This window comes from Carcharodon carcharias, chromosome 15 (assembly GCF_017639515.1).
Source record: "Carcharodon carcharias isolate sCarCar2 chromosome 15, sCarCar2.pri, whole genome shotgun sequence".
Lineage (NCBI taxonomy): Eukaryota > Metazoa > Chordata > Chondrichthyes > Lamniformes > Lamnidae > Carcharodon > Carcharodon carcharias.
The window spans coordinates 2989583-3002816 of record NC_054481.1 but is presented as its reverse complement, the minus strand read 5'-3'; positions in this window follow the sequence as shown (position 1 = coordinate 3002816).

Genomic DNA, 13234 nt, shown 5'->3' with positions numbered 1-13234 from the left:
CTGAGAAACTGTTCCCATTGGTAAAAGGATCAAGAGCCAGAGGGCACAATGTCATGATGGTGGATCATTGCCCTAATTACTCATCGGCATATTAAACTTTTTGAGGAAGACGTGTTTTTTTAAAAAAGGGCAGACAAGCAAAAGCTGTCTGAGACTGTAATGAAAATTCCTATGTGGATTATACTTGACCGACTAGTCCAGAGAGGCCCTGGAATGTCGCATCTAAAAGGTGTCAAGGCCTACTTCAGACAAAGACACTTGAGAGGGAGAGATGCAATATAAAAGACTGAACTTTAATCTCCTGTGGCTGCAGAGACAATGGAGACTGATTACCACATCTCAGCTGAAACCCTCTCCTGTTGAGTTATGTCTCAGAATGTGAACATAATCTGAGTTAAAAGAAAACTGGCTCTGGGCAAAAGACATGTTTGATTATTCCTTTCCAGGAATACACAAGAAAAGGAGTTAAAAAGCCAGCTAGAAATCTGATTGGTGTGTTCTAGTTCTGGTGTGCTGGTGTGTGCTGTGAAGGTCACTGCAGAAGAGCAGCAACTAGGCATGCCTGCAGCTTGCAGGTAAGAGTCTTCTCTCTCTCTCTCTTTGGCTGGAGGGCAAATCAGCAAAGCCTCAATCAAAAAGGAAAGAGGACAGCTCCTTAAGCTAACCTGCAGAACCAAGTGCCTCCAAACCAACTGCTCAACTGGCAAGGTCAGCATTCAGGAATCACCCAACTTAACGGCCGCAGCATTTCACCTTCCATCCCTCACGGACAAGCCACAGACTGATCTGCATTTTTTTTTAACTTTTATGTTTGGACTCAACTTCTCCTTTCTGATCTCTGTGTACGTGGGTTGCATTTTTACTATTTTTTCTCGGGTTTTTAGTAACTAATAAACTTACTCTTTCTTGACTCGAGAAAGCCTGGTTAAATTGGTTCCTTCTAAAATATAAATACATTTGGACGGGGAAAAGGTATCCACGAGGGAAGGGATCCTTTTTATTTCATCTTGTTGCCACTAACCGAGGGAGTTGAGAAAAGAAGGGCAGACAGCTCATTCCTCCACACCCGGGAGCAGAAGAGAATTGGGGTCCCATTTGGGAAGTTAACACATTGGGGAACCTCTTCGGGGGATCGGTCATAAACTGCAGATTTAAGATAATTGGCAAAAGAAACAATGTTGATATGAGGAAAATCTTTTTCATGCAGTGAGTGGTTAGGATCTGGAATGCACTACCTGACAGTGTGGTGGAGACAGGTGCAATTTCGGCATTTAAGAAGGAATTGGATTATTATCTGGAAAGGAAAAATGTGTAGGGCCAAGGGGAGTGGCTCTAGTTGAATCGATCCTTCAGAGAGCCAGCACATACATGACAGGCTGAATGGCCTCCTTCTGTGCTCTAATATTCTCTGCTTTTTTAATGATGATTGAATAATAACTTGCTGCATAAATGAGTTGACCTGAAAAAAATATTTGTGGAATGTTGTTAAATGTTGAAGGGTCACAAGGACTCGAAACGTCAACTGTGCTCTTCTCCGCCGATGCTGCCAGACCTGCTGAGTTTTTCCAGGTATTTCTGTTTCTGTTTTTGTTTTGGACTTCCAGCATCCGCAGTTTTTTGTTTTTATCTCTTTGAAAAGTTAATAGCTTTTACAATCGCAGGTTCATAAACATGCTGTGTATGATGATGGTGCAATGAGTTGAAATGTAAATTTTCATACTGAAAGAAAAACAATACTGATGTGGATTTTGTGCCTTACTTGAGCCTTAATCATTTACATTTATTCATGCCTATTTTAAATTTGTGTGCACTCTGATGATACTGGGTGGATACTTGGGTGTAACCTGACATGGCCACATGGGCACAGGTTGAATTTCAGATTGAACCCAAGGAGATAACTTCAGACCTCTATGTTGATGCCAGATTTCCAGTGTGTACTGTTTTTTAAATTCTACTTATAAGGCACTAGTTCGGCCTCAGCTGGAGTATTGTGTCCGTTTCTGGGTGCTGCACTTTGGGAAGGATGTGAAGGCATTGGAGAGAGTCAAGAAAAGACTCACAAGAATGGCTCCAGAGATGAGGAACTTCAGTTACGAAGATAGGTTGGAGAAGTTGGGATAGTTTTCCTTGGAGAAGAGGAGGCTGAGAGGAGATTAAATAGGGGTATTCAAGGTCATGAGGAGTCTGGACGAGTAGATAGGGAGAAACTGTTCCCATTGGTGGATGAATTGAGAATGAAGGTACAGAATTAAATTAATTGGCAAAAGAAGTAAAAGTAACACGAGGAAAATCTTTTTCACGCAGCAAGTTGTTGGGGGTCTGGAATGCTCTGCCTGTGTGTGGTGGAGACAGGTTCAATCAAGGATGAAATTAGACTGTTATCTGAAAAGAAAGAATGTGCAGGTTACGGGGAGAAGGCAGGAGAATGGAACTAGGTGAATTTCTCATTCAGAGAGCTGGTACAGACACAATGGGCCAAATGGCCTCCTTCTGCACTGTAACAACTCTGTGATTCTGTTAAGAGTAAATTAATTGCAGAGGTACGTGAATATACAGGAGCAACATCAAACAACACAAACAACGGAGACAATTTTATTTTTAATGTTTAATTTGGCATGTGATTGGCTACATACCAGAGGAAAGCTGGTTTAAAGTAATTTGTTGAGCATGAAATAAGCAATGCAGTCAGCACCGGTGTCTTGAAGCCTCCTGGTGAGTTGCATGCTGTGACATCACCAACTTTCATCAGAGAGACAAAACAAAACTTCATTATAATGATTGACTTTCCAGCTTATCTACAATCATTAAACTGAAAATTGAGAGGTTTATTTTGATTGCAGTGAAGCACTTCTGCTTTCTTTTATGTATTTCCTATCTCCTAGGTAACTGCATCAAAAAGCCAACGTGAAACATTTTGAAGGTCAATCATTCAATGGTTTTTAAAAAAGTCACCAATGTTCAACATACAGAGTAGTTTTCTGTGCCTAAGCTCACCTGCTGCATATAATGGAAAATTGAAGGCATAGCTAAAACTGACATTTGCAATCATATTGGCCAACCTTCCTTCAGGAAGTCCCGATCTCCCTTTATTCTATGCTTCTTGCACAAAGGGTTTTGTTTGATACTGGGTCTGATCAGAATGCCAACGTTCAGTGGTATTAATTGAAATGGGTGAACATGTTTAGTGTTTCACTGCAATCAGTTGCAAAAATGCAGGATCATCAAAATAATTAACGGAAGTGGTCTAAAAGGAAGAAGGGCGTTGGGTTTTGCAATGTTAACTTTAAGGTTGTATCAATGCTTGTTTTTAAAAATTGCTTTTACAGTTTTTTTTGCTAACTCTGTACAGTGAAGGACAGGAAAAGAATTAAACAGAAAAAAGGAGCAGCTGTAAACATTGTAAATTTGCAATAAAATAGAAAATGCTGGAAGTCTGCAACAGTCAGTTGGTATCTGTAAAGAAAAAAAGAGAAATGTCCTAGCCTGCCCTCTCTTCTTACAGGTGCTGCCTGACTGCTAAACATTTCCTGTCTGTATTTTTGGGCAGCAGAGGTCAATTCCACCAAGAATCCATTAGTGGACAATGATTAACAAATACGAACATAAATGCAGTCTCATTCAAATACACAAAAGGAACATGGAACATACAAAAATGTTTCTAGACCAAAGAATTACATTATCCAAAGAAAATCTCCATATATAGGACAAAGCATGCATGAAGTCACATTAAAAGAACATAAGCAAAGTAGTATGTATGGAAAACTGAAGCAGGAAAAGTTATTACAGCAAGGGACCATTTAAAGGAATTTCATCATCACAAAAAGTTAATAAGAAACTCTGCCATCCTCTTATTTGACAACGGCTATGTATGCTTCATTAGCAAGTAACAGGCGATGGATTCCAATACATTCTACATCATTGAATTATCTGTTTGAAATGAGAAAAGACGATATACAACATTTTCTCATAAAAATAACATCCAGTCATTCAAATAACAATAAATAGTGTGTCACGTGGGCTGGCAGCCAAAATAAGCACAATTGGCCTCATCTCACATACACACAAACACACACAAATACACACAAATACACACACACACACTCAATCTCACTCACAAATATATTTGCATGTACATTTATATTCTGTTTTGCACTCACATGCACTCATTTGCATCCACACTCAGTCTGCCTCTTCCACACACACCAACTTTCTGCCTATCTCACATACATGTACACGGACAGTCTATCACACATACAATCAGTTTCTCTCACACATGAACAAAAGCATCTACAGATAGAATCACACGACCTATTTCTCTCCCAAACAAGGAAATTCCCACATTCTGTCCTTCACACACTCTCTTACTCATTGACACCTTAATTTATAAACCATCTCACACATACACTCAATGATTCTCTCTCGTAGTAATGTTAATGAATTGCCCAGGGACTTCAATAATTAACAATCTGTTCCAAAATTCAACACTTCAGCAACCTAACAGAGGATGCTGAACTAGCAACACAAATCATGCTTTGTCGGATTTTACATTCCATCAAATGTACCCATTCTAATAATTCAGCTCCATATTCACTGAACTCACAACCCACTGCCGGCCCATTGTGACTTGCAAATGTGATCTACAGGACATACTGCAGCAACTCACTGAGGTTATGCTTACGAACATACAAGCAGTAACATACAGAGAAAGACCTGCTGGTCATAGTCATAGAGTCATAGAGGTCTACAGCAGAGAAAAAGGCCCTTCGGCCCATCGAGTCTGTGCCGGTCAAACTATTCTAATCCCATTTTCCAGCACTAGGCCCATAGCCTTGTATGCTGTGGCATCGCAAGTGCACATCCAAATACTTCTTAAATGTTATGAGGGTTTCTGCCTCTACCACCCTTTCAGGCAGTGAGTTCCAGATTCCCACCACCCTCTGGGTGAAAACATTCTTCCTCACATTCCCTCTAAACCTCCTGCGCCTTACCTTAAATCTATGCCCCCTGGTTATTGATCGCTCCATCAAGGGGAACAGTTCCTTCCTGTCTACCCTATCTATGCCCCTCACACTTTTATACATCTCAATCATGTCCCTCCTCAATCTCCTCTGCTTCAGGGAAAATAACCCCAGTCTGTCCAATCTCTCCTCATAACTAAAACTCTCCTGCCTAGGTAACATCCTGGTGAATCTCCTCTGCACTCTCTCTAGTGTAATCACATCCTTTCTATAATGTGGATTCCAGAACTGCACACAATACTCTAGCTGTGGCCTAACCAGCATTTTATACAGGTCCAGCATGACATCCCTGCTCTTATATTCTATGCCTCGGCTAATAAAGGCAAGTATCCCATATGCCTTCTTAACCACCTTATATACCTGTCCTGCTGCCTTAAGGGACCGGTGGACATGCACACCAAGGTCCCTCTGATCCTCGGTACTTCCCAGGGTCTGACCATTCATCGTGTATTCCTGTGCCTTGTTTGTCCTGCCCAAGTGCATCACCTCACATTTATCCAAATTAAATTCCATTTGCCACTAATCAGCCCACCTGACCAGCCCGTTTATATCCTCCTGTAATTTATGGTTATCCTCCTCATTATTTACCACCCCACCAATTTTCATGTCATCCGTGAACTTACTGATCAACCCTCCTACATTCAAGTCTAAATCGTTTATATATACCACAAACAGCAAGGGACCCAACACCAATCCCTGTAGAACCCTACTGGACACAGGCATCCAGTCACAAAATCACCACTTGACCAAGACCCTCTGCTTCCTGCCGCTCAGCCAATTCTGGATCCAATTTGCCAAATTGCCTTGGATCCCATGGGCTCTTACCTTCATTATCAGTCTCCCATGCAGGACCTTATCAAAAGCCTTGCTGAAGTCCAAGTAGACTATGTTAACTGCATTGCCCTCATCTATACTCCTGGTCACCTCTTTGAAAAATTCAATCAAATTGGTCAGACATGATCTCCCCTTAACAAAACCATGCTGACTGTCCTTGATTAATCCCTGCCTCTCCAAGTGTAGATTAATTTTGTCCCTCAGAATTGCTTCCAATAGTTCCCCAACTTTGAGGTTAGACTGACTGACCTGTAGTTCCCTGGTTTATCCCTTCCTCCCTTCTTGAATAACAGTACCACATTGGCTGTCCTCCAGTCCTCTGACACCTCTCCTGTGGCCAGAGAGGAATTTAAAATTATTGCCAGCACCCCTGCTATCTCCTCCTTTGCTTCACTCAACAGCTTGGGATAAATTTCATCCGGGCCTGGAGATTTATCTACTTTTCAACCTGCCAGACCACTTAGAACCTCCTCCCTTTCTGGGCTAATTTCTTTAATTATATCACAGTTCTTCTGCCTGATTTCCATACCCACATCGTCCCTCTCACTTGTGAACACTGACACAAAGTATTCATTTTGTACCCTACCTATGTCTTCCTGCTCCACACACAAATTACCACTATGATCCTTAATGGGCCCTCCTCTTTCCCTAATTATCCTCATACTCTTAATGTACTTGTAAAATAACTTTGGATTTTCCTTTACTTTACCTGCCAATGTTTTTCCATGCCCCCTTTTTGCTCTCCTAATTTCCTTTTTAAGTTCCCCCATACACATTCTATACTCCTCTAGTGCTTCTGCTGTTTTGAGCCCTCGGTATCTGCCATAAGCTTCCCTTTTTCTCTTTATCCCTTGACATCCAGGGTTCCTGGATTTGTTGGTCCCCCCCCCTTTGTCTTTACTGGAATATATTGGCCCTGTGCTCTCCCTATTTCCTTCTTGAATGAGTCCCACTCTCTGACCCAGATTTACCTAAAAGTAGCTGCTCCCTGTCCACTCTGGCCAAATCATGTCTGATCTTATTAAAATCAGCCTTCCCCCAATTTAGAACTCTGATTTCTGGCCCATCCTTGTCCTTTTCCATAACAACCTTGAATCTAATGCAGTTATGATCACTATCTGCAAAATGCTCCCCAATGATACGTCTACCACTTGTCCGGCTACATTCCCTAAAATTAAGTCCAGGACTGCCCCCTCCCTTGTAGGATCTTCTACATACTGGCTTAAAAAGCTCTCCTGGATACATTTTAAGAATTCCGCTCCCTCTAAACCTATCACACTATGAATAACCCAGTTAATGTTGGGAAGTTGAAATCCCCCACTATTACTACCCTGTTATTTTTATACTTCTCTGAAATTTGCCTACATATCTGCTCTTCTATTTCTCTCTGACTGTTTAGGGGCCTATAGTACACTCCCAGCAACGTGATTATTCCTTTCTTGTTTTTAAGTTCTACCCATATGGGTTCATTTGAGGAACCTTCTAAGATGTCATCTCTCCTTAACTGCTGTAATTGGTTCCTTGATCAATATGCAATACCCCCTCCTCTTTCCTCTCCTTCCCTATCTCGCCTGAAGACCCTATATCCTGGAATATTGAGTTGCCAATCCTTCCCCTCTCTCAACCATGTCTCTGTGATAGCAATGACATCATACCTCCATGTATTAATTTGTGCCCTCAACTCATCTGCCTTATTCATCAGACTCCTTGCATTAAAATAAATACCATCCAACCTTGCCAAACTCCCTTGTGGCTTAACTGGCCTATAATTTCTATACCTTCCAGACTCACTTGCTCTCTCTTCTAATTTTGGCCGTGCATCTCCCCCTGCTGAACTCCCCAACAGCACTAGCAAACCTCCCCACAAGGATGTTGGTCCCATTCCAGTTCAGGTGCAACCCATCTGCCTTGTACAGGTCTCACTGCCCCCAGAAATGGTCCCACTGTCCCAGAAATCTAAAGCTCTCCCTCCTGCACCATCTCTCCAGCCAGGCATTCATTGGGACTAACCTCCTATTTCTATACTCACTAGCGCATGGCACCAGAACTAACCCAGAGATTACTACCTTTGAGGTCCTGTTTTTTTAATCTGTCTCCTAGCTCCCTAAATCCTGCTTGCAGGACCTCATCCCTCTTTCTACCTATGTCATTGGTACCAATATGTACCACGATCTCTGTCTGTTTGCCCTCCCCCTTTAGAATACCCTGCAGCCAGTCAGTGATATCCTTGACCCTGGCACCAGGGAGGCAACATACCATCCTGGAGTCACATCTACGGCTGCAGAAACACCTGCCTGTTCCCCTTACCATCGAGTCTCCTACCACTATTGCTCTTCCCCTCTTTTTCCTCCCCTCCTGTCCAGCTGAGCCACTCACAGTGCCGTGAGTGTGGCTGCACTCCCCAGAGGAACCGTCACTCTCACCGTTTTCCAACACAGAAAAATGGTTCTCGAGCAAGATGCAACCTGGGGATTTCCTGACTACCTGCCTGACACCTTTCTTCTGACTGATGGTCACTCGTTCCCTCTCTGTCTGCACTTCCATAAGCTGTGGGGTGACCATGTTTAAAAACGCGCTATCCACGAAACTCTCAGCCTTGCGGATGCGCCTCAGAGCCTCCAGCTGCCGCTCAAGCTCTGAAACTCAGAGCTCAGGTAGCTGCAGCTGGTGGTCAGAGCGTAATGAGCATCTAGGACTTCCCACATGTTGCAGGCGGTACATAACACAGGACTGAGCTGCCCTGCCATGCCTCTAGTTGAAAAAAAACCCTCACTTTAAGTTAAATACAGTAAAAAAAATTAAATTATTTATGTATTTTAAATAAAAACTAGAACTCTTACCTTTCCTTAGCTAAATCTGTTTTAAACTGGAGAAAAACACTGACCCACTACTCACCAATCAGCTCTCACTTTTGTGCTGATGTCACTTTTTGAAGCTTCCCTGCATTCGCACTGGGGCTGATCTCTCCGCCGCTCTCTCGCACTGTCTTGTGATGTTAGAATGTTGAGCAACAATGTTGTTACTTTCAGCAAGACTGACTGCAGAACACTCTTCCCAGGCTGCTTCACCGTGATGCTGACTGCAGAACACTCTTCCCAGGCTGCTTCACCGTGATGCTGACTGCAGAACACTCTTCCCAGGCTGCTTCACTGCGATGCTGAATGCAGGACACTCTTCCCAGACTGCTTCACTGCGATGCTGACTGCAGGACATTCTTCCCAGGCTGCTTCACTGCGATGCTGACTGCAGGACACTCTTCCCAGGCTGCTTCACCACGATGCTGACTGCAGGACACTCTTCCCAGGCTGCTTCACCGCGATGCTGACTGCAGGACACTCTTCCCAGGCTGCTTCACCACGATGCTGACTGCAGGACACTCTTCCCAGGCTGCTTCACCGCGATGCTGACTGCAGGACACTCTTCCCAGGCTGCTTCACCGCGATGCTGACTGCAGGACACTCTTACCAGCTTGTTGCTCCCTCCCAAATGTGTTACCTTAAAATCTTGGAAATTCCTTTCTGACCCTTTACATGATCAAACCTAATCCAGAAACGTTGGCATTGATAATTCTATGCAGCAGTTACCTTTGGTTCATGGCAATTGCTGTCCTTGCTCAATGCAGGTCCAGCTCTTGTTTGAAAGGATTGCGTGAAACAGAATCCATTGCACAAGTCAGCAGCCTATATTCTCTGTGAAATCATATCCTGGATTTGGTCTTTTACAAGTTAATACTACAACATCTGATCCTCCCAAGTCTATTGAATTGGAACAAACTGTCAACTCAAACACAACTTATTCCCTTTATCATTTTATGAGAAAACACTTCCTTTGCCCATGACCTCTACCTCCAAGATAAGGACAAGAAATAGCAATGTTATGTGAATAAAATCTCTTTGAATTTCCCACCTGCAGCAGCACAGCATCCCAGCTTGGATGAATATTGCCTTTCCTTCATCGCCGCTGGGTAAGTGTCCTGGAATTGCTTACCTAATACCAGATTGAGAGCACAATCATCCCAAGAGCTGCATGGATTGAAGGTCCACGATTCTTCCTGGGACAAGTAGGAATAGGCAATAAATGTGGCTAAGGCAGCATCATTCACACCCTTAGAACAAGTATAAAAATGAAATATACATGTTATTTAAAGAATGAATGCATCAATTGTCAATAGGTTTACTTGAATAGAATGCTTTTATTGAGGTGACTATTTCACCCCTCATCTCCTTTCACTTATTTTCGGTCAACATACAGTTCTTGGGCCGGAGAGATGGTTACAGAATGATATGCATGGTCAGCCATCGTTGTTGCTCAATATTCTAACGAATGGGAGACAGATTTCTATCATGAGATACAGGCTTCAGGAAGCTCACCCATGGATGAGAACTCCAGCTAAATTATTAAATCAAAACTGGGTTTTTAATCTGACTCTTTCATATTCTCTCACAATGCAGATTGCAATATTCAGCTTAGTTTTTTTTACCATGCTTTTGCAGTTATTCTGAAAATTAAACTTAGTGTCCCAGTTTTAATTAATCCACTAAAACCTCTAGCTGTGTCTCACTGTATTACCATCAGAAACGTGTTTGTAGAGATGGCTGTATACCAGTGATACAAGGTTGTGGAGTGGGAAGAATCAAATATTGAGGATGAGCCAGTCATCATTGGGAATGACCTTTCAACACTTGGCAACAGAGGCAGTGCAGATGGTCAAAGAGAAATATTTCATCTTCTCAGGAGCCTGACTTTTGGTATAATTCAGACCATTTGAATTGCATCTGATGCCGAAACAGTGCTTTAGATAATCACCCCTAATCATTTCTTTTGCAATTATGTTTCTGTAGTTTCAAAGTAAAATTATCATAAAGGCACCATATGATACACAAACCTTTTCCAGCCTGTAGCCACTGCCAAATTTGAGGAAACTCAACTGTTCATCACGGTCCCACCAAATCAACTGTTCTTTGATTTGAATCCATTTTCTTGTGCTTATGAAAATGAGTGATCTTAATGATGGAGAAATGAGTTCTTCCTATTCTGACATTCAGCAATGAATTTTCATCCTGGCCATCACTTGCTAACCTGACAGAACGGATAAACAGCTGCTTTTCATCCAATTCCCCAGTGTTGTTATTGAGACCCCCAGGGCAGATATAGCACAGCCTGGATATAGAGTGCAGCTCCTCTCATTTGCCCCAGTAATATACCTCAACCACAACCTCAGATAACAGCCCTAATGGCACTAATGTGACATTTTCCCAATTCCCACCACAGGCATCCTATGCAATTTCTGAGCAAGACTACCAATTAAGGCCAAATGAGGGACAGTTTGTGTTTCTGTAGGTCTAGCCCACTGGAAACTGGATTGAGACAATACAGTTCACCTGGAAACCCCAGCCAACAGGTAGAAATCTTTAGCCCATCCCAGCCAGGTATGAATGCTCATGTCAAAGGTGGAAGGTCAGTGTCTAATCCACTATATCACTGAGTTCCCTTTGCTGGGTCTTTCTGAATAATATTGTTCTATTCAATTTTTAAAAAACCTATTCTTACTGGGAATATTTCAGGTCCACTGTGCTCCCACTTTCTGGTTCGGACAATGGTTCAACCAAAACTTACCAGAATGGGAAATGCATCAGCAGGAAGTGGAAGCAAGGAAGGGATTTTGAGGCCATTCAGCCAGCAGAAATGGAGTGGGGTAGCACCCCAAAAATAGTTAGGAAGATTCATCATTTTGTTCCCACCGATGTGTAGTTGACTCCATGTTCCCCAGGATCTATGAGTGTTTGCCCGAGTCAGGTGTCTTTTAATATGCAAATCAGGTTCCCATGGTGTACATATCACTCTGGTTGCCACTGTAGAAGTTAACTATGTGGAATGTGCACCCTGTACACTCTCCACTGACTGTCCAGTCAGAGGATCCCAGAAGATAACTGTTAATTGAATTGTATGAGGCCGAGAGGAGCAGGAATGCTTCAGAATGGAATAAGAAGCTAGGAACAGGGTTTGGATTGGGGACCAAAGACAATGGGTGGAATTTTATGCAAAGGCATTGGCTAGTCAGGGGGTGAGTCAGCCTCCTCATGGTCAGGAGGCTTCTAGTCAATCTTAAAGCATTCAGGCCATTAATTTTCTCAAGACAATACCCCTCCATCCTGGAGCAAGTCCTGCCTCTGAGCTGCCAGCCAATCAGATGGCTGTCAGCTCTCTAGTCCCAACAGTGCTACTGGGATTGGTGGCCACAGCTGGGACTGCAACCAATCCCAAAAGACGATTGTTGCTAGAACCCAGTCAGAAGGTGAGTGGCTAGCAGGTGGGGGCTGGGGGTGTTCACTGGGGCCAATCTAGCGGGCCTGGTGAGGGAGTGGGAACTGAGATTGGGAGGGCGGGGGATAAAGAGGAGCAATTAGTACCATTGGACGCAGGGTGCTCAAACATGAGGGCACTCCACCAGCCCCCAACTGGGCCGCCAAACGGTACCCCAAGGTGCAGGAGGAGGCCCATAAGTGGCCAGTAATTGGTCACTTAAGGGCCTTAATTGACCCAAGGGGAGATGGGCTTCCCACTGCTGGTAAAATCCCAGACAAGGTGGGAAGGTGACAGGGATAACACCTCCCCCCTCTCACTCACTCACCCACCTCCCCGCTCTCACTCACTCACCCACCTCCCCCCTCTCACTCACTCACCCACCTCCCCCCTCTCACTCACTCACCCACCTCCCCGCTCTCACTCACTCACCCACCTCCCCCCTCCACCATTCCACCCGATTTTATGCCTCACTCACCTGCCAGCCTGCTCCTGGGTGGGGAGGGGCATAAAATTCTCCCCAATGGCTTCGGTCTTCCCAAGATTTAATTGGAGAAAATTTCTGCCTAGCCAGTACTATACACTGGTCACAACAACATACCAACTCAAAACGTTAACTGTGTATCCTCTCCGCAGATACTGTCAGACCTGCTGAGTTTTTCCAGCTATTTTTGTTTTTGTTTCAGATTTCCAGCATCCACAGTATTTTGCTTTTATCTATATATAGGTCAAGTAGTCTGACCCTTTAGACAAGGGAAGAATTTGAGAGAGATAGTAGTGAGGTAGAGCAGAGTGCCGTTAGTGTACATTTGAAAACTGATGCTATGTTTTTGGATGATGTTGTTGGGGGGAAGCATGTAGATGAGAAATCAGAGTGGATCAAAAATAGATCCTTGGGGGGACATCACAGGAAACAGTGTGGGAGTGGTTACAATTAAGTAGATAATTAAATAGATATTAGATGGCCGGCGTCTGGAATTCACTGCCTAAATCAGTGGTTGAGGCAGAAACCCTCAACTCATTTAAAAGGTACCTGGATCTGTACCTGAAGTGCTGTAACCTGCAAAGCTCCGGGCTGG